This window comes from Scyliorhinus torazame, chromosome 7 (assembly GCF_047496885.1).
Source record: "Scyliorhinus torazame isolate Kashiwa2021f chromosome 7, sScyTor2.1, whole genome shotgun sequence".
Lineage (NCBI taxonomy): Eukaryota > Metazoa > Chordata > Chondrichthyes > Carcharhiniformes > Scyliorhinidae > Scyliorhinus > Scyliorhinus torazame.
Genome location: NC_092713.1, coordinates 298,875,536 through 298,898,242, shown reverse-complemented (window position 1 = coordinate 298,898,242; position 22,707 = coordinate 298,875,536). Strand labels below are relative to the sequence as shown.

The following is a 22,707-nucleotide window of genomic DNA, read 5'->3' as shown; positions in this document are numbered from 1 at the left end:
GCCATCTTGGTAAGGATGTTGGCATGTGCTTTAAGAGTGGGCGGAGGAAATATGCAGAAGAGGCAGACCAAGATGTCAGTTAGTGTTTAGCGCTGACCTGCCACTTTCCCCCTCATTGTTTTCACCCATTCTTAAATATGAACAGCTGAGCATGCATTCAGCAACAGGAAAGACCCCCTACCTCTCACCACTGCTATTTAAATGGACCCTCAATGACATCCAGGCCAGTTGCTTGTCACCTCCTATTGGTTTCTATTGTGGAGGTATTGAGTGAGGAAGTTGGTTCTTATTGTGGAAGTACTGAGTGAGGGAGTTGGTTCTTATTGTGGAAGTGCTGAGTGAGGGAGTTGGTTCTTATTGTGGAAGTACTGAGTGAGAGTTGGTTCCTGTAGTGGAAGTACTGAGTGAGGGAGTTGGTTCTTGTAGTGGAAGTACTGAGTGAGGGAGTTGGTTCCTATTGTGGAAGTACTGAGTGAGAGAATTGGTTCTTATTTTGGAAGTACTGAGTGAGAGTTGGTTCCTGTAGTGGAAGTACTGAGTGAGGGAGTTGGAGAGGGCAATCGCCCAGTGAGTGCTGAGGGGAGGGTGCTGAGGTGAAAGGGCCGAGGGGAAAGGGCCGAGGGGAGAGTGCCGAGGGGAGAGTGCCGAGGGGAGAGGGCTGAGGGGAGAGGGCTGAGGGGAGAGGGCTGAGGGGAGAGGGCTGAGGGGAGAGGGCTGCGGGGAGAGGGCTGCGGGGAGAGGGCTGCGGGGAGAGGGCTGCGGGGAGAGGGCTGAGGGGAGAGGGCTGAGGGGGGAGGGCTGAGGGGAAACGGCTGAGGGGAGAGTGCTGAGGGGAAAGGGGTCAGGCAGAAGGGGGGTCTCACTTGGTGGCGCGCCCCCGATCTCGACATGGGCAATCTCCCAGTCCTCGGGTGCACCAGTTCTGTCCACTGCCGTCTGCTCGTTGACGGTGAGGGGCCGCAAGTCAAGTTCACCCCCTCCGGTTCGCACTCGCTCTTGCTGGTTATGGGCGCTCTTCTCCTGGGGGGGATGACAGCATTGTTAGGCGGTCCGATGCATGCAGTTGGATCGATGTCGGCATAGGTGCACAGGGCACACGGCCACACGGCTTGCATGGGTGGCTGCAGCCATGCGGGTTGCGGCTGTGGTTGTACCGTCTCCCTGGGGAGGAGGTGGGTGTTACAGATGTGGGGAGTAGGGTGGTTGGTGCCATGGACACATTGCTGGGTACTCACCCTGGCTGCCCTCAGTAGGTCGTTGAGCTTTTTGCAGCACTGCTCGCCAGTCCTGGGTGTCAATGCGATGGCACTGACCGCCACGCCCACCTCCCTCCACAGATGCCGTGTCACGTTGGGTGGGACCCTCTGGAACAGACGCCCTCTCCTCTCCTTGAGGGTGTCCAGGAGCATCTCCAGGTCGTGGTCGGTGAACCGGGACGCTGCTCGGCGTGGCGCCATGTTGCTCCATCGGCGGCCTGTGCGCTCACATCGCCTTATGTGCGATGCGGCGCCGCGTCGATTGCGTGGTGCCGCATCTCCGACGCTGCTCCGAGGCCGCGCCCCCGCACTTCCCGCTGCGCCCCTGCTAGCCCCCTTGTACGGCGCAGAATGGGGTCTCGGAACGGGCGCCGACCACGGAGTGAAATACTCCGGTTTTGCCACCGGCGCCGACACTCTACCGTCGGAGCGGAGAATCGCGCCCTATATATTTCTATAGCCAGCCATCCATCCATTATTAGTAACAGCTCAATCTTTCGCTTATCACTGGCCTCTTCGAGGTTTGAGGCTGAGAGGTACAGTTCAAACTGTTGTTTGAATATTTTCCAGTTCACAGCTACGTTACCCATTATCCTGAATTGCTTTGGAGTCTGCAGGCCTTCCATGAAGCTTCGGCTGGGTATTTCTTCTTTTTTTTTTGGCTATGGCTGTTGCGATCAGAGTCTAGTTGAGATTCTTATTGGCAAGTCTGTTTTTTCTTTCTTTGAATGGAGATTTTTTCTTTCTCCCTAAACCTTACTGTTCTATTTTAGGAATCACACCAGGTACCATGTGTTGTTCTCTGTTTTGCTTTGCCTGGCTGGCTTGGATGCATAGTGTTGAAAAAAGAACAAGCTTTGTTAACTAGCAAAACTGATTTATTAACTCTACTAAATAAGGTTTGTACTATAAGGTTACTAAATTAAACTATGCTGTCTCTAACTGCAGAACTCTACACGATGTACTGACATATCTCACGCCGAAACTCCTTCTCGCAGAATCCCAGGAGTCAAATGATATTTATGACTGCTCCTTATCTCCATCGAGTGGTGAGAAGTATTAACATCAAATAGGTAACACTTGCATTCCTCACAATATACATATTGTTCCACTCTCCTCTCTGAAATCTGCTGTACAGTTACGCTTTCCTCTCTGAAATCTGCTGCAAAGATCCACTTTCCTCTCTGAAATCTGCTGCATAGACCCACTTTCCTCTCTGAAGCTTGCTGCACAGACCCTTGCACTTCATTTGCAACCCTGCTCTCAATGTTCTAGTCCCTCCCTTTACTGTCACTCTGTCGTCATTGATCACTCCCTCTCCATATCCGGTGTGGTGATATGCCTGTGCAGTTTTGTAGGCAGTTAGTGATGCGACCACCAACCAGCGTGTGGTGCCAGACATCCTTCACATGACTTGAGATACCCGCCAGTTGGTAGGATAGTCGCAGTTAGAGTAGTTCCAGTCAAATTTACTGAATTCATTTAGTAGTTATTTTCTGTCTAGTAATCTGTTAGTTATCTTTCCACATGTTTGTTAATAAATTATCTTTCTAGTTAAACAACTGGATGTTTTGTGTACCTCATTGCAACGGCCATATCACACAATACAATATGGTACCAGGAATACAGAAGGTTTTTTGATAATGATAGAGAAGACGAGGTGAAACAGGCTGGAGAATGAAGAGAAGATTCTTCCGCTGCCCTAATTAACTGCAGCTACCTGCAACTTAACGCAACAAACAACGGTGAAGTTAGAGATGGAAGGTTTAAAGGCACCACGCCAACTTCAAGTTTCAGGTAACATAGATGAAAACTGTTTTCAAGCAACAATTTAGACTTTATCTTTCAGCTCTTGACCTTCAGGCACCGCCTGACGAGTAGCGTTGCTGCTCAAGATCGAGGTCCTCAAGCAATTGAGATATGCAATACCTTCGCTTTTGATCGCAAACAGAAAAGCAAGAGCTACGATGAGATGAAAATGTACTTCGATCGTCATTGCTCTCTAAAGAAAAACAAAACATTTCATAGAATTTACAGTGCAGAAGGAGGCCATTCGGCCCATCGAGTCTGCAACGGCTCCTGGAAAGAGCACCCTACCCAAGGTCAACACCTCCACCCTATCCCCATAACCCAGCAACCCCACCCAACACTAAGGGCAATTTTGGACACTAAGGGCAATTTTAGCATGGCCAATCCACCTAACCCGCACATCTTTGGACTGTGGGAGGAAACCGGAGCACCCGGAGGAAACCCACGCACACACGGGGAGGATGTGCAGACTCCGCACAGACAATGACCCAAGCCGGAATCGAACCTGGGACCCTGGAGCTGTGAAGCAATTGTGCTATCCACATTGCTACCGTGCTATTTGAAAGTTACATATTTTGTACGCGTACCCAAAAACCAGGCAAATCTTTTAAAAGCTTTGTAACTGACTTGAGGCTGAAGCCTCAGAACCCCAAAATGTATCGTGGAGTTCAACCAACCTCTCCCTTTAATGTATTTGTTGCTTTTCCTAGCACTCAGCTTGTTCCCTAGGTGTGAGATTACAATTATGGACACGTGGGTTTTTAAACACAAAACAATGTTTATTCCATGAACTCAACTTAACATTTTAAATAAACATTGGATCTCTTAACATCCCTTACTTCAAAGATAACTCAGAAAATATTGTAACAGTAAATAATTCCTCAAAATGTTCCTTCAAACTTCCAAGAGATTTAACACCTTTAAACAGAATCACATCAGGTTAAAGGCTTTACTATTATGAGTTTAAATCACCCAAATGATCCAGAGATAGTATTTCATGGCAGACATCACAGCAAATCCAGCTCACTGCAAAACACAGACACACACCCAGCTCTTTTCAAACTGCAAAACTAAAAACTGCAAAATGGCTGATCTAAAGCCCAGCTCCACCCACTCTCTGACATCACTGTGTTCTTAAAGGTACATTGCTTAAACATCCATGTCTTAAAGGTACTCTCGCATGACACCTCCCCCCAAGAAAAAATAAAATAAACCATCAACTTCAAGATGGTTTCATTTTTCACTTTTGCATCATCCACTAAGAAATGCACACAGTAAAAATACTTTTACGTTTTTAAAAAAAAACAACACACGCAAACAGATATAATATTATAGTCCATTTTTCTTTGTTCTTCTTCCTCCAACCGAAAACCTTCTCAATTGATCACATTCGTGACAAAGCATCGGCTGTCACATTTTCCCGTCCTGCCACATGTACTATTTTTAAATGAAATGGCTGTAACAATAAACTCCAGTGAAACAGCCTTGCATTGTTATTCCGGAATCGCTTCAAAAACGTCAAAGGATTATGATCAGTATATATAATGGTGTCCGATGGATTGCTGGTCACATAAATGTGAAAATGTTGCAAAGCCAGCACCAAACTCAGTCTCCTTCTCAATCGTTGAATACTTTTTCTGGTGAGAATTCAATTTCTTTGAAAAATAACCAACAGGCCGCTCTAGCCCTTCGTCGTCGTCTTGTAGAAGCACCGCACATACGCCCACACGCTCGCATCCACAGCCACTTTGAAGGGTTTGGTATAATTTGGGATTACTAACACAGGAGCAGTGGTTAACACAGTCTTCAGGCCGTCAAATGCCTGTTGACACTCCGCTGTCCACTGGAATTTGTTACGCTTCTTGAGCAAGTCCGTCAGCGGAGCGAGCACACTGCTAAAATTTGGCACAAATTTCCGGTAAAATCCACTCATACCAAGAAATCGCATTATTTCCCGTCGTGTTGAGGGTATCGGAAACTCCCCAATAACTTTTGTTTTCACATCCCGTGGGACCAGTCGACCCTGTCCGATTGTATGGCCAAGGAAAGTGACTTGGACTTTTCCAAATTCACTTTTGGCTAGGTTTATCACGAAACCCGCCTCCTGAAGTCGATCGAATAACTTCCTCAGATGCTTTAAATGTTCTTTCCATGTCTGGCTGAAAACTACCAGATCGTCGATGTATACCACACAATTGGGTAATCCTGAAACGACTGTATTAGTTAACCGTTGAAATGTTGCTGGGGCGTTTTTCATGCCAAATGGCATAACTTTGAACTGGTATATACCATCTGGAGTCACAAAAGCTGAAATCTCCTTCGCCCTTTCATACATCATAGAATTTACAGTGCAGAAGGAGGCCAATCGGTCCGTCGAGTCTGCACCGGCTCTTGGAAAGAGCACCCTACCCAAGGTCAACACCTCCACCCTATCCCCATAACCCAGTAACCCCACCCAACTCTAAGGGCAATTTTGGACACTAAGGGCAATTTATCATGGCCAATCCACCTAACCTGCATATCTTTGGATAAAGGTACTTGCCAGTAACATTTCAGTAAATCCAATTTGGAAATAAAAGCGGATTGTCCCACTTTCTCAATGCAATCCTCCAAACGTGGGATAGGATAAGAGTCCGTTCTTGTAACTGCATTCACCTTTCGATAGTCCACACACAACCGTTGGGTACCGTCTGGTTTAGGTACCGTCACTATGGGTGAGCTCCATTGGCTGCAACCCACTTCAATTATGCCATTCTTCAGCATACTCTCAATCTCTCTGTTAACCTGTGCCAATTTTAAAGGATTAAGTCTATATGGATGTTGTTTGATAGGAATAGCATTTCCCACATCTACATCATGTATGGCCATTTTAGTACTTCCCAATTTATCTCTACAAACTTGCCCATGTGATATCAATAACTCTTTCAGGTCAGTTTGTTTTTCCTCTGGAAGGTAACTTAACAATTCATCCCAATTTTTAAGAACATCCTCATTTTCCAATTTAATTTGAGGTATGTCAAATTCACAGTCATCTGGATTTGGTTCGTCACTTTGAGTTAGAATCATTAAAACCTCCTTTTTCTCTCCTTCCCTTTCAAAGTACCTTTTAAGCATATTCACATGACACACTGGGTGAGTCTTCCTTCTATCTGGTGGTTTTACCACATAATTCACCTCACTTAATTTCCTTTCAATCTGATACGGTCCACAAAACCTAACTTTTAAAGGCTCCCCTACCACTGGTAACAACACTAAAACTTTATCCCCACTGGCAAAACTACGAACTTTGGATGTCTTGTCCGCTACCTGTTTCATCACATTTTGTGCAACTTTCAAATGTTGTCTCGCCAATTTATCTGCTCTATTTAATCGTTCCCTAAAATTTGACACGTAGTCCAATAGTGTAATTTCTGATTTCTTACCCACCATTTTTCCTTAATCAATTTAAGTGATCCTCTTACCTCATGACCAAAATTTAGTTCAAAAGGACTAAATTTGGTAGACTCATTAGGTGCATCCCTAATTGCAAACAATACGAATGGGATTCCTTTCTCCCAATCCTCTGGATAATCTTGACATTACGCCCTCAACATTGTCTTTGATGTCTAACGCTCCCTGCGATTCTGGATGGTACGCAGTTGATTTAAATTGTTTTATTCCTAAGCTAGCCATAACTTCTTTGAATAACTTTGAAGTACAATTTGTTCCTTGATCCGAATGAATTCTGTGGGTAGTCCATTTCTAGTAAAGAATTTAAGTAACTCCTCCACAATCTTTTTAGCTGTAATATTACGTACTGGAATGGCCTCTGGAAATCTAGTTGGCACACACATTACAGTCAAAAGATATTGATTCCCACTTTTTGTTTTAGGAAGCGGTCCTACACAATCGATTAGGACCCTTGTAAAAGGTTCCTCAAATGCAGGAATGGGTATTAAGGGTGCTGGTTTTATCACTGCTTGAGGTTTCCCTATCACTTGACATGTGTGACATGATTGACAAAATTTAACTACATCTTTATGTAGTCCAGGCCAATAAAAATGTTTCTGGATTTTAGCTTGAGTTTTCCTTATTCCCAAATGACCTCCCACTGGTACCTCATGTGCAACTCGCAACACCTCCTTTCTATACCCTATTGGCAATACTACTTAATGAACTTCTGCCCACTTTTCATCCGCCTGCATATGTACAGGTCTCCATTTTCTCATCAAGACATCATTTTTACAGTAATAACACTCTGGTATACTCTCAGATTCCTCTTCCGTATATGCTTTCTGATATATCTGTTTTATTTCTACATCTTTCTGTTGTAACTCCGCCAATTTTCCTGAACTAAAAATATCCGCCTCATCCTCCACCTGTTCTTGTTATTTTTCAACCATCTGATCAAAAATCGTTTCTGATAATTGCACTTCAACTTCAACTTCACTCTTTGATTTCTCCTCTTGTCTTAATCTGTGACTTTGCGACCTTGTTACTACACAATCCGGAAAAATCCCAGGATATTCATCCTTCAACACTTCAGTTGACTGATTTTCCAATGGCTTATCAACCACAGTAGGCATCACTCCCACCTGCGATCCAGCTATATCATTACCCAAGATAAACTGTATTCCTGGACAAGATAGTTTATCTATTACTCCTACTACCACTTCACCACTCTTCACTGGACTTTCCAACCTTACCTTATATAATGGAACACTACTCCTCTCACCCTGAATTCCACATATCACCACCTTTTCTGGCAACATTCTTCCCAAACAACATAATTCCTCATCTCTTACCATTAAAGATTGACTAGCCCTTGTATCTCTTAAAATTGTGACTTCTTTACCTGCTCCTCCTGATACACATGAGTAAACTTTACCCACACAAGTAAATTCTTTAAAGACATCTGGCACCTTCTTAACAATTACTTCTTGAACAGGCTGTACAATCGTTTGCACCTCCTTTGCTTCCCTTGGGCTTTCCTTTACCACTCTAACAAACCCCACTGTCTTATCCTGTTTTACCACATCAGCCTTCCCAGTGCTTTTCTTCAACCACCAATACTGTGACTTTACATGGCCGAGTTTATTACAGTGAAAACATCGAAACTTTTCATTTCTTTTCCACCCTCCTGGATTTCTTTTTTAATCTGAGGTACACGCTCTTTATTGTCTCCCATCAGATCACCTTTACCTTTACCACTTGAGTATTTCTCATGCCTCCAGTTTCTATCCCTCACCGGCTGAAACTGATGTCGGAAACCAATCTTTGATTTATGAACTAATTCATAATCATCTGCCATTTCCGCTGCTAATCTCACAGTTTTAACCCTCTGTTCTTTCACATGAGTTCTCACTACATCAGGAATTGAATTTTTAAACTCCTCCCAAAGTATAATTTCTCTGAGAGCTTCATACGTTTGGTCTACTTTCAAAGCCCTTATCCACCTATCAAAATTACTCTGTTTGAGCCTTTCAAACTCCATGTATGTTTGACCAAATTCTTTCCTTAAATTTCTAAACCTTTGTCTGTAAGCTTCAGGCACTAGCTCATATGCACTTCAGATGGATTTCTTCACCTGCTCATACGTCCCAGATACCTCTTCCGGTAGTGATGCAAACACTTCACTGACTCGACCTACCAGCTTTGTTTGAATCAGTAACACCCACATGTCCTGTGGCCATTTCATTTGTTTAGCTACCTTCTCTAATGAAATGAAAAAGGTTTTCACTTCCTTCTCGTCAAACCTTGGCAATGCTTGGACATAATTAAATAGATTCCCACCAAACCTTTGTAGCCATCTGGGATGGCCACGTCCCGATTACAAAATGGACACCCGCAAAGAATGCAGGGAAAATTGGACAATACTAAGAAACAAGCAGGTGCAAGCTCTGTCTGTTGATTAGAACCTTAAACGCTCAGATAGGACAGAAACTACCAAACGATTTACATACTAATGAGCCATCTCCGGGGACAAAAGGGAAACATTTAAATACACAATGTTAGGACAGACTCCCCGGCGCCAGAAGAAGCTGAGACAAAGCAGACTGCCAGTCACCAGGACACGCCCAGCGATCAGGGAACCGTCCCTCTATTGGAGGAAAATCGATACAGATGATTGGGAAAGACCCAATTAGTTGAGGCCAAGTTCAAGGCCCGCCCAAAAGAGCGCGAAGCCCTTTTCAGTATAAGAGGTATCACCCAAGGGAGAATCTTTCTCCTTTGGCTTTGGCTCTCAGCGAAGAGAGAGACCAGCCTCGCAGCTACAGCAGACCAAGTAAGTTCCAAGTCAACGCACGCTACGAGATAGACGCTCCTAGTTGCTCCCCTGTAAACAGCTCAACCCAGCAGCCTCAGAACCGAGCAGCGGCCATTGTTCCTCTGACTGAGTGGGCGCCCGAAGCTAAGTATAGGCCTTAGTAATAGTGGTAGTTTAGTTTGTAGAGTTTATGCATGAGTAGATTTGACTGTGTGTAAATAAATGAGCATTGCTTTTGAACTTACTAACTGGTGTATCGAGTCATTGATCAGTATTCGGTTCTGAACCTTGTGGCGGTGTCAAAAGATACCTGTCAACTCTTGAGCAAACGTGGTTAAATAGAGCCAAATTAAGAACCAACTAAAAGTTAGCAACATTTACTGGCGACATCTGACGGGACTCAATTTAGAAGTAGCCTAACCACTCTGAGAGAACCCAAAATTTGAATTGAGAATCCAATTGGGAACAGAAAGAAAACCACAAGCGTCAAAACAATACTGATCAAGCCTCTGAGATTCGGAAGTGTGTTAATGCATGCGTACTAACAGGGATATAAACAGGGTAAACCTGAGAGATTTTGTTGCGTAAAACTGTCGGGAGTTTTGTAGGCCGGAAATTAGCGTAAGCCGTACCCGTGTTTACATCACCGTTTTATCACCCCCTGTTCCAAATTCGGTAGAGATCCTAGTAGAGAGGATGGCAATGAAGGCAATGGAACGCCTTATGAACCCCCAAGAATTTGAGGTCGCAGCGACCAGCAGTAGAGTAGGACAGTGTCCCGTTTGGGAAGAAGAGATCAGGAAATATCTCAAAGGGAAAGGATGGTCCCTTTGGAGTGAATTCTGTGATAATGAGGAAACAGGACCCAGGAGTATAGGACAACCTGTCAGAGATCCACAAGAAGAGCTTGGGAAAAGCTCGTAAGCCGATGGCAATCGTGTCCTGTTTGGCAAAATTGCGAGGCACAGAGGAGGTCATTCGGACGCTCCGTAGAGAGATAGAGAGAGATAGAACCAGTGAGGTAGAAGTGAGTGAGGTGGAGAAAGAGAATCGAGATCTGAAAGAGCAGTTAGTAGCAAGGGACAGAGAGGTGGATGATGCCAAGGGGGCACATCAGTCTTGTCTTGCGCATTTGAACAGCTTTCAGACACAATATGACAAGGCCTACCAGGACACGCAACGTGCGGTCTTGGTGAGACAAGAAACAGAACAGTAATTTGAGAAATTGCAGAAACAGTGCAATGATTTAAAAGCGGCCCTACGAGCACTCCATACTTCCACAACGGAACAAAGGCAGAGCTCCGTAGACCATGCAAAGTGCCGGAAGCAAAATGTAGAATTGCAATCTCTGCTGTCTGTGCAAAATGGCTTTCAGAGTACATTCGGACCCCAATTAGATCAAGAAAACGACCCCGATTGGCAGGAATTGAACGAGACTGCCCATAGATGCGTACATGGGACATGTACGCAGGAAAAACCCCAGAAAAGGAAAGCGCCCCAAGCCCCAGCCGAACAGGCAGAACACCCCCCCATGAATCCTGTGGCCACACACCACAGGGCCGCAGGAGAAGGAGAAGCAGACTTCCTTTACACAACCCCGTTAACCGTGACTAAATTACGGGACGCGTGTGGAAAAATTACACCGTTCCTTCCCACTTCAGACCCCCACCGGTTTTTCGCGAAATTCAGACAACAGGCAACGTTGTACGGCCTGGACGAAAAGGAGAAAGTGAAGCTCACAGTTTTAAGCCTCGATCCTTCAGTCGTAGCAGCCCTTCCCGACCCACAGAATGTAGGAGGAGGCACACTCCAAGAGATGCACACAGCGATCCTTGATGCGATCGGCTTTAACAGAGGAGACCCCGTAGAAAGCCTAAATAAGTGTAGGCAAAAGAAGACAGAGCACCCCACAGCGTTTGCTGGATGTTTGTGGATTCACTTTACCACAGTTTTTGGAGAGTTAGCCCATGCCCATTTGTCCCCAGATAATATGGCCAAATGGACCCAAATTTTAGTCTCCCATGCCACAGAAGCAGGATGAAAAGCTTGCACAAATTATGACCCCTCAAATGAAGCCCACAATGAAAAATGGGTTTTGAAGAGATTGTCCCGCGCTTGGGAGCAATCAATTGCAGGCAAAACCGCATTTATAACACCCGATGAAGAGCAGGTAGACATGAACCCAGTTAAAGCACACCAGAACCCCACATGGGTAAATGAGGGCAGGAACAGCCAACCCAAACCCAAAGCTCAGGAATGTTATAATTGTGGACAGCTAGGACACTTTGCACGAGAGTGTCAAGCACCCCAGAAGCAGCAGAGAAACCAACAGACAGGCACCCTAAACAAGAGTAGGGCAAAGCCCATCCATAGCATTAGCGCCCGTTCAGAGAGTACAGACATGAACGGCACCGACTGACGGTGTGTTCGGGCTCCCCAACTTGGGTCTGCGACACCCTTTGGGACAAGTCCGGTAGACCGGTAGTAGCAGGCAAAGTTCGGGGACAACCCGTAGAATTTCTTTGGGACACAGGAGGGTCCCGCACCACCCTCAATTCCTCCACGATGTTCCAGCGAGACACGTGGCCCACAACAGACACCATTACACTCAGCGGCTTTACAGGCCATTTACAACAGGGACACATCACAGCCCCTATAGCAATATAGATAGGGAACATCATGACCAAGCACCCCGTAGTTTTAGTTGATCTGCCCCAGACAGCAGAACATATCCTTGGGATCGATTTCATGAGCTCCCATAACCTTTCTTTCGACCCAGTTAACAAGTGTGTTTGGAAAATGGCAAAGGCAGCACGAGCCCCCGCCATGCTCACAGTAGGAGAATACGTAAATAGGATTAGCTCAGTAGGAGACTTCTGGTTCGACCTAGTGCAAACAGGTTAGGGCAGTCCTGCAGCATTTGCACAGCACAAGCACGACTGTGGCAGTTTGACTGGTTTTGTGAACGTTACAGGTCCCGACCCTCAACCCCAGAAGCAGTACGGATTTCCTCAGGAAGCAGAGGGAGAAATCTCCAAAGGAATAGAGAGTTTGTTGGATCAAGGCGTACTCAGATCAGTAGCCTCCACAAACAACGCACCGGTTTGGCCCGTCAGGAAACCGGGTGGATCATGGCGACTGACCATTGATTACCGGGAACTGAACAAAGTAACCCTAGCAGCAGCCCCCACCGTAGCCACGGGTCCCGAGACCATGCTCAAACAGGGACTCCAGTCAACTTTTTTTTCGGTTTTGGACATTAGTAATGGCTTCTGGTCCATTCCATTGGCGAAAGCGTGCCAGTACAAATTCGCCTTTACATTCCAAGGGCAACAATACACATGGATGTGCCTTCCACAAGGCTTCCACAACTCCCCCTCCATTTTACACCGACAGCTGGCAAAAGAATTAGCAAAATTTTCCCGCCCCGATTGTCTGGTCCAGTATGTAGACGACTTGTTACTACAGACAGACACAAAGGGAGAGCACATTTTGCTTCTCGCCGAGCTCCTAGCACTCCTAAAAGAAATTGGTTGTAAAGTCAACCCCAAGAAGGCCCAGATTCTGAAAGAAAAAGTGATTTACTTAGGAACAGTGATCACTCATGGTAGACGCGAGATCGAGCACAAGAGAATTGACTCGATCGTCAAATTGCCCCTTCCCCACAATGTCTCAGCCCTCCGGTCATTTTTAGGACTAGTTGGTTACTGCCGAAACCATATTGACGGTTTCGCCACTAAAGCAGCGCCCCTTTCAGAACTTCTCAAGACGCAGGCACCTTGGGAATGGCTTCCACAGCATACAGATGCCGTGGATGCTTTAAAAAGGGTACTCAGCACAGCCCCCGCACTACAGGTCCCAGATCCACATTCCCCGTACGCTATAGAGGTAGCAAGCACCAACCGAACCCTTTCGGCCGTGCTCCTCCAGGAACGCCACGACCAGTTACGACCAGTAGCACACGCCTCACGCATGTTAGACCCCATAGAGCAAGGATTTTCTGCCTGTGAAAGGCATCTGCTTGAAGTTTTTTGGGCAGTACAATACTTCGTCTACATTACAGGACTCAACCCCATCACCATCCTCACACAACACACACCGACACAGCTATTGTGAGACGGCCGACTTAAAGATGGCACAGTCAGCCAAATCCACGCAGCCCGTTGGACCCTTCTTTTACAGGGACGGGACATCACGGTAAAGAGAACCAAAACCCACACCTTCCTTGCCGATAATCTGCAGTATGCAGGCACCCCTCACAAATGTGAGATCATCACCACTGAACAAAGCACAGGCCTATTTATTCCCAAAACACCCCCCAGGAAAACAGGTAGTACACCCCAGAGACCCCAGCCCACAGACACGTGCGCACCCCTGAAGATATATGTGGATGGCTCCTCCACAGTGTTAAATGGAGAGAGAATTACCGGTTGTGGTATATATGTTGAGGACGCGCAGGGACGCGCCCTTGATGAAATTTCCTTGAAGTTGCCAGGACACGTAGGCTCGCAGGCAGCAAAACTGGCAGCAATTGCATATATTGTAGACCACCCAGATTCGTTCCCGCCTCGAGCAGACATCTGTTCAGATGGCTTGTATGTCTGTAATAGTTTGACAGAGTTCCTACCACTCTGGGAAACAAGAGGATTTGTTTCCGCGGACGGTAAACCCCTACCCTCAGCCCCATTACTCCCACATATCTTAGAGACAGCGAAGGATAGGAAACATGGCATAATTAAGGTTTGCAGTCATCACCGTTCTTCCCCCCTGGAAACGTTAAAGCAGACGCCCTAGCGAAGGCAGGCTCCAGGCATGGTTATTTTTGGAACCCCCCCGAAAGCATCCCAGTACATGCAGTTCAGGTCTCACAGACCAACATTCAGGATTTAGCGAAGGCCCAGGAAGAGGACGAGAAACTCAGGGAAGTTTTAAAGGGAACCTTCCCAGCCCCGTACGACAAGTTTAAAAATGCAATCACCACACACAACGGTGTGATTTTAAAGGATGGCATTTATATAGTTCCCAGCCAGGACAGGAACCAGATCATTAGTCAGTTCCATGACAATCATGGACACCAGGGAATTGAACCCACCCTAGCCCACCTCAGACCGCTTTGCTGGTGGCCTGATTTAAAAATCGATGTCACACACTACGGAGAGAGTTGTTTAATTTGTGCCCAGAACAATTCGGACAGATATGCTAAAAAGTCTCAACTTAGCTATACCCGCCCCGTTAATGGACCCTGGACAAATCTCCAGATATATTATATAGGACCCCTACCCCCGTGCAGAAATGGTTACAAGTATGTGTTGGTGGTCATAGACACCTTCACAAAATAGGTGGAAGCATTTCCGTCAAGAACTAATACGGCCAAGACGACGGCTAAAATATTAACACACATCTTTACAGATGGGGCCTCCCACGCAGTATAGAGTCCGATCAAAGCTCCCATTTCACCGGACGTGTAATGAAAAACGTCCTCACGATTTTTGGAATTAGACAAAAGTTCCATATTGCATACCACCCCCAGTCAAGTGGTATTGTAGAATGAATAGGACATTGAAAGCCACCCTCAGGAAAATGGGACAGCAAAATAATAGAACCTGGGATTCAGTACTCCCATTTGCTTTGATGTTTTGAAGAAACACAGTATCTACATCCATAGGATACACCCCCCACACCCTCATGACTGGACGCCCCATGAAAGGCACTGAGTATTTACGAGGACTGGATTTGGCCAGCCCCGCAGTTACAGCCCTCACACATGAAAACGCAGTTACACAACTAGTACAGAACATAAAGGCAGCCCAACTCGCCGCAGCAGTGAGACTTGGAACCAGGAAGAAACAGAGCAAGGCCTGTTTTGACAAAACAGTACACGCCACTGAGTTTACAGTAGGGCATCAAGTTATGCTTTCCCTTTACAACCCCAGTTCATTCCTCTCCCCCAAATTTTCCAGACCGTACTCCATTTCGGACAAAGTCAGCCCCTCAGTATACAAAATAATCTATCCCAATGGTAAGTCTGCATGATTTCATATAAACCAGCTCAAGGCTTATGGCTCGCAGAATAACCACACACCACATCCTGCCCGCAGCAGCAGACGATCACGCCCCGCCCACAGATGACATATTCCTACCCTCCCCCAACCACTCCAGCCCGTCCTCAGACACAACTTCAACTCTGCCCCCAGAGGCACGACTCCGCTTCTCCCTTCCCTCAACCAGCAGCGACAGTGATAGCGATCAAGATGACAATAGCCACAGCACACCACGTTATGCCTACACCCCTGCACCAGGCCCCACTCCCAGTGAATCTGAGCATGATTCTACCGACCCTTTTGAAATCACTTATATCAAAGCCCCTGACCCAGACCCACCGCCCGACGATTACGGATTGAAGCATAGTAGCTCCAACCTCGACACACGATTCTGGCACCGAGACAATTCATTCAGGCTCATCCGGAATGATGAGATGGACCCCAATTCGCCCCAAGCTGCTTTAGCACGGTTACTACAGACAAGAGTATGGCAGCCGGGAGAAGATGATGACTTAGAGTCTGACTCCCACCAAACGAATCCCTTTGCGACCCTGTTCGCTATTGAGCAGTGAGGTGTCCAGATGATGGAGAAAAAAGGAACCGATGGAGAGATACGGTGTCCTTTCTGATGGACCCTGCACCATGTTTGTTGAATGTTTGTTCGTTAGTGTTATCGTTAAGTGTTGTGTGTAAACTCGGAAAGTTTTCACGGCCCCACGTCACCACCCCCTTTGACGCCCAATGGCTGTGAGAGGAACTAGTTTGTCCCCAGAAACTTGTTAATGGAACAAGTTTGTCCCAGATAATAGTTCAGAGGAACTAGTTTGTCGACAGAACCTTGTTAAAGGTACAAGCTTGTCCCAGACAATAGTTCAGCGGAATTAGTCTGTCAACAGAATCCGACTCATAGTTGCTCTCCTAATTCGAGAAGCAGCCCCCCATGACGACCACATTCTTACCCGTTCTTGCCGATTGCTCAGGCAGTGGAGAAACGGCATTGGTCCTCGCCCTGCCTGAGGACCCCCCCCCTCTGGTCAGCTACGCTCGGTAGAGCACATACGGCATTGATCACCGTCCTACCCGGGGATTCCACCCATTTCTTACCCGCCCATACGCACCCCATTTTGGCTCGTTACGTTCAAAATTCTTTTGTTTGGCTTTGGCAACCCTTGGGTTGCTTCCCTACACTATTTACATCCTCAAACACTGGGATGGTAAATCACACAGGCTGTGAGGCGGCTCGCAGTACGGCAGTATTTTCTTCGATGTCTTGTCCAAATATTCGGTTTTTTTTAAAAATGAGAGAGTCACTGATGGTGACCAATTATAAAGGGAAATTGGCAGTAAAGGACAGACAGACAGACATACGAGATCTTAAGCAAGATAACAACAGAAATTATGCTTGTGTTCACAGAACCCCAGAAACCCCAGAGGAAGACAAAGAAGTCCGACAAAGATGAAGACAGCCTTCGTGTTCACATGGATCTTAGTAGGATCCCTTCAGTTGCACGCGGACGCTATCCCCCTGGCCCCTACCACACAAACCGTAAATGACTCTCACCCCTGTAATACATGGAACCCCGAGATAACTAGCCCAGCGACAGCTAGCAATACCCCGACCTGGTGTGATAAGTTTATCACCTGGTACTCGCTCTCATATGTAGACTGACAGTCACCAGGACACGCCCAGCGATCAGGGAACCGCCCCTCTATTGGAGGAAAATCGATACAGATGATTGGGAAAGACCCAATTAGTTGAGGCCAAGTTCAAGGCCCGCGCAAAAGAGCGCGAAGCCCTTTGCAGTATAACAGGTATCACCCAAGGGAGAATCTTCCTCCTTTGGCTTTGGCTCTCATCGAAGAGAGAGACCAGCCTAGCAGCTACATCAGACCAAGTAAGTTCCAAGTCAACGCACGCTACGAGATAGACGCTCCTAGTTGCTCCCCTGTAAACAGCTCAACCCAGCAGCCTCAGAACCGAGCAGCGGCCATTGTTCCTCTGACTGAGTGGGCACCCAAAGCTAAGTATAGGCTTTAGTAATAGTGGTAGTTTAGTTTATAGAGTTTATGCATGAGTAGATTTGACTGTGTGTAAATAAATGAGGATTGCTTTTGAACTTACTAACTGGTGTATCAAGTCATTGATCAGTATTCGGTTCTGAACCTTGTGGCGGTGTCAAAAGATACCTGCCGACTCTTGAGCAAACGTGATTAAATAGAGACAAATTAAGAAACTAAAAGTTAGCAACACCTTCGACTATGACGCTCTTTCTCACTATCCTCATCACTATCATCCAACTATACGTTTCCCTTTACGTCTGCCAATTTTAACTGATTGTCATGTTTCATGGCCATTTTCTGAAGTTCAAACTCCCTTGCTTTGTCTTTTTCCCTGATCTGTATCTCCCTTTCTTTTTCTTTTTGTTCTGCTAGGGCTATCCTTTCTTTTCTCCTTTCCTCTCTCTCTCTTTATTTTTCCTCTCTCTCTCTCTTTCTCTTTCTTTTTCCTCTCTCTCACTCTCGTATTCAATTTAATTCTTTCTCATGTTCCATTTGTTTAATTTGCTACTGAATTTTTGCCATTTCCAATGAGTCATACTCTATCTCAGGCAACTTTAAATGCTTAACCACCGCCATATTTACCTCATATTTTCACATTGCGCCAAATCTAACAGTCTGCTTTTCGTTTCTGTCCGTAAAGTACTATGAGTGACATTCTCCACCCCCAAAAACTTCTGAGCCTCTGAAAGAGCTATTGTTCACAACACTTTCCCCACTTAAACTAAAATACCACACCGGAGAAGCAACAATCTTTCACTGTCTTTAAATTCACAAAAGCCAATCCAATAGATAGACTTTTATCCCCCTCGAGCCCCCAATTGTTATGGGCGAGGCATTTTCGGAACCCCAAAATGTATCATGGAGTTCAACCAACCTCTCCCTTTAATGTATTTGTTGCTTTTCCTAACACACGGCTTGTTCCCTAGGTGTGGGATTACAATTATGGACACGTGGGTTTTTAAACACAAAACAATGTTTATTCCATGAACTCAACTTAACATCTTAAATAAACATTGGATCTCTTAACACCCCTTACTTCAAAGATAACTCAGAAAATATTGTAACAGTAAATAATTCCTCAAAATGTTCCTTCAAACTTCCAAGAGACTTAACACCTTTAAACAGAATCACATCAGGTTAAAGGCTTTACTGTTATCAGTTTAAATCACCCAAATGATCCAGAGTTCGTCTTTCATGGCAGACATCACAGCAAATCCAGCTCACTGCAAAACACAGACACACACCCAGCTCTTTACAAACTGCAAAACTAAAAACTGCAAAATGGCTGATCTAAAGCCCAGCTCCACCCACTCTCTGACATCACTGTTTTCTTAAAGGTACATTGCTTAAACATCCATGCCTTAAAGGTACTCTCGCATGACACATCCGACAGTGGACCAAACAGGGTCAGTCAATGCAATTAATGAGATGCTCCTTGAAGAATTATTTTTTGTTGATCTGATCTCAACCAAGGACAGGATGAGTCCGAACATTATAACTGAGGAAGTCTTGCAGACCAGTTGGCACAATAGTGATTATGAAGCTGATACCATAGAAAACAGAGGGACAGTTCCAGTGATGTTGAACGACCCACATTGATAAAATGCAAGCTCGACACGAGTGCGAGGGCAAACCGCCTCAATCTGTCTGATTTGCACGGGCTGCGGATCAAACTGAAAGTCGTCAATGAACTGAGACTGCCGATAGACTACAGTGTGAATGAGATTGAGACGCTGGGTGTATGTGAACTCAATGCATGGGTACACAACAAAAGTCACATCGTATCAGTTTCCATTCCACAAAATACAAGTCCATCATTAAAGCGAATGCGTATGAGACCCTGAACCTAGTTGAGCGGCTGTACATTCCAGAGTGCGAGGCTCTGCAGCCCGATACTGAAGATGCAGACTTGACCACGACTGCAAAGTCCCTCACGTGTATGCCTTCTCCACAGACGATCCACAAGCAACCACTCACATGGCACACTCCAACGGCAGGACAGGTGCAACCAAAACCAAACAGCAAAAGAGCCGTTTTCACAGGATCCCTCCTTCAAAAAAGAGGAAGAGAAGGAGAGTGGGGGATACCATGATTCCCACCTGTGGCACTAAACAAGAAGACATCGGCAATGTGGCCAACAGGCCAGAAAGTGAAAGTACACGACGACGCAAAAAAAAAGTTAAAAGAAGCTGATGACACTGGCAAGGCAAGCAAGGAAAACCGGTCTTCAGACCCCAGCGAGTTGAGAGGCTAAACACGGTGTTAAGGAAATAAAGACCTACAAGAAAACCGGTACTCCAGAAGCAAAAGTGACGTTGGGAAGCTGATAAGAGCCCAGAAGATCAATGGGGCAATGCTGTTGTCGATGTACAATAAGCTGTGCACCAGGGACACGTTCATCAGGCATATCATGTTGTTTGAAGTACAGTTGTGTATGTATATCAATAACATATGTAAAATAGTAATATAGGTCATGTTTTTGTAAGACAGTTATACTCAAATATTAATGTTAACATTTCCAAAGGAAGGGGGATGTGGTGATGATATGCCTGTGCACAGTTGTGTCGACTGTTAGTGATGCGACCTTCAACCAGCTGATGAGGCAGACATCCTTCACGTGATTTGAGATACCCGCCAGTTGGTAGTACGACGTACAACAGGAGAGTCGGTTAGATTAGTTCCAGTAGAATTCACTGAATTCATTTAGTAGTTATTGTCTGCATAGTAATCTGTTAGTTATCTTTCCACGTGTGTGTTAATAAATCATCTTTCTAGTTAAACAACTGGATGTTCTGGGCACCTCATTGCAATGGCCATATCACAGAACACAACTCTCCCAGTTTATTTATCCCTCTCAACACCCGCTCTTCTCGCTAAAGTTTCACTCTTTACATCTCTGCTCTCCTCGCTGGAGTCGATGCAAAATCTCGGAAGGAAATGTTAATTATGTTCTTCTAAACCCAGGAGAACCCGAGGAATGGTTTTCATCGTTAAAGGTTTTGTGGAGTGCTAGTATATTGTAGCCGCTCTAGGATTGCTGAAAGAAAAATCCAGAGTTAATCGGCTGCAAGACCAGTTTTTGTGCTGATTGATTGTCCACTCTTACAGGATTCTTTCCTGCTGCATTCAGCTGTCCAGTACCATTGAAAATGGCTGTTATCCCCAGGCCAACAGTTAAATATTACTACTCCCCATGGTGATGGGATGAACGAACAATAACTAGTCACATTGCACAGCAACCATCCGATTCTGAGTTAATTCCACATGCCTGGTGCATTACTGTCTTGTTTCCAGAACGCATTTTGGATGCAAGATTGTATTTGACTTTTTCATAACCTGGAGCATCTTTTTGTAATTTTGATATGTCATTTTAATCAAATTGATGGAGCACAGGTTGGGAGTTATGATGTAATCTGGATATATTTGAATAGAAGATTTCTCCATCCATTTTCACGCACATGGGGATTAATGTTCGTCTTTGGATCCCATCCACAGCTTTGCCTTTATTACAACATTTCTCACTGTGTAAATATTTGGTTATAAAGGTGACAATGTCCTCATGTCAGTGGCGCTCAATAAATGTGGAAACTTCCTCTTGTTAGTGTTTAGTCTGATTTACTTTAATATGAAATATACTTGCGGTGCATTTCTTTCTTCATCCACTCCTTGCTGAAGCCTCGCGCTTTACAGCATTGGCCCATTCGCTGAAGTCACATTTTCTACATGGCCCCTCCCCCAGACTCGGTTTGCAGATCCATTTCTGATATGTTGGGATGTGGATTTTTTAGTCTGCGTGCATGTGTCCGAGTGTCAGTGGCTCCACAATGGAACACCATGGGGTACACTGGTTGAAAACCACAGCCCTAACTACTCGTACCAGCTTTGTTACTTCTTAACTTCACGCAAACTGATTCTGCATCTTGGTTTTCTGGGCTAACATCCTTTCTCCCGGCCTCCCTTATTATGAGGGCCACCTCACCTCTATTTTCACTGTTTTATCTTTTCTGAAAGTCATTAACTGGCCCCTGGAATATCTGGTTCCCAGCCTTGGTCACCGTGCAACCACATGTCAACAATGGCGACAAGATGGAAACCCATGATCTCACCAGTTGAAATTACCTTGCTCTCTGCATTCAGAGATAGCACCTTACGTTGTAACTTTTTCACTGGTTTTCCCTGCTCAGTTGTTGATGCCCTATCTGCTTTCCAATCTCTCTGTGGGCCTGCTCCTATCGTCCAGAGGCCCAACGGCTCGTACTGAGAGCAACCGCCAATCCTGCCAACACAACATGGCGGGCTGTGCGGAGCTACGCATGTGCGGGGATCCGCAGACGTCATTTCGCTACCCCCGAATTGCGCGCAGGACGTTGTGCGTGCAAACCAGGGCAGAGTGGCGTGATGACGTCAGAAGGGGAGCGTATGTCAGCGCGGCCCGGGGACTCCACAGGGAGTGGTGGATAGCATCTATGGGGGTTCTCTCGTTCCCCCCCCCCCCCCCGGCAGGGGAATCCCCTCTCAAGCTGGCTTATTGTGATCAAGCTTTTTTCAGACTTGATAGATGGCAGACAATGTTTATCCTCGAATCCAATGATTTACTGTCACTCTTTGTTGCAAAGGCAACTAATCCACATGTGGAATATTGTATGCTGGCTTGCTCTCCTTATCTGAAGGAGGATGTTCTTGCTGTAGGGGGAGTGCAGCAAAGGTTTACTAGACTGGACCCTGGATGACAGGACTAACATATGAGTGGAGATTGACTCAGCAACGATTATATTCGCTGGGGTTTGGAAGAATGAGGGGGATCTCAGAGAAACTATAAGACATAGGAGCAGAAGTAGGCCATTCGGCCCATCGAGTCTACTCCGTTATTCAATGAGATCATGGTTGATTGACACAATCCTCAACTCACTTTCCCGTCTCATCCCCAGAACCCATGATTCCCTTCTGATTAAAAATCTGTTTCACTCAGCTTTGAACATACTTTGAACTTAATGACCCAGCCTCTACAGCTCTGTGATAAAGAATTCCGCAGATTCACTACCCTTTGAGAGAAGAAATTCCTTGTTTCTCTGCCTTAAATGAATGACCCTTTACTCTGAGATTATGCCCTTTTCTGCTGGACTCTCCCAAAAGAGGAAACATCCTCCAAGCATCTATCCAGTCAAGTCCCCTGAGAATCCTATATGACTCAATAAGGTTACTTTTCATTCTTCTTGATTTGATTTGATTTATTGTCACATGTACCGAAGTACAGTGAAAAGTATTTTCCTGTGGCCAAGGGAATGTACACAGT

General features: G+C 45.7%; 1 long non-coding RNA gene across 1 annotated transcript; it reads left to right on the top strand.

Moving 5' to 3' along the window:
- Positions 1-876: 876 nt before the first annotated feature.
- LOC140427117 (uncharacterized) lies at positions 877-21,015 on the top strand. Its single transcript, XR_011948392.1, has 2 exons — positions 877-2,329; positions 20,523-21,015. It is a non-coding gene; the product is annotated as an uncharacterized lncRNA (long non-coding RNA).
- Positions 21,016-22,707: the final 1,692 nt, after the last annotated feature.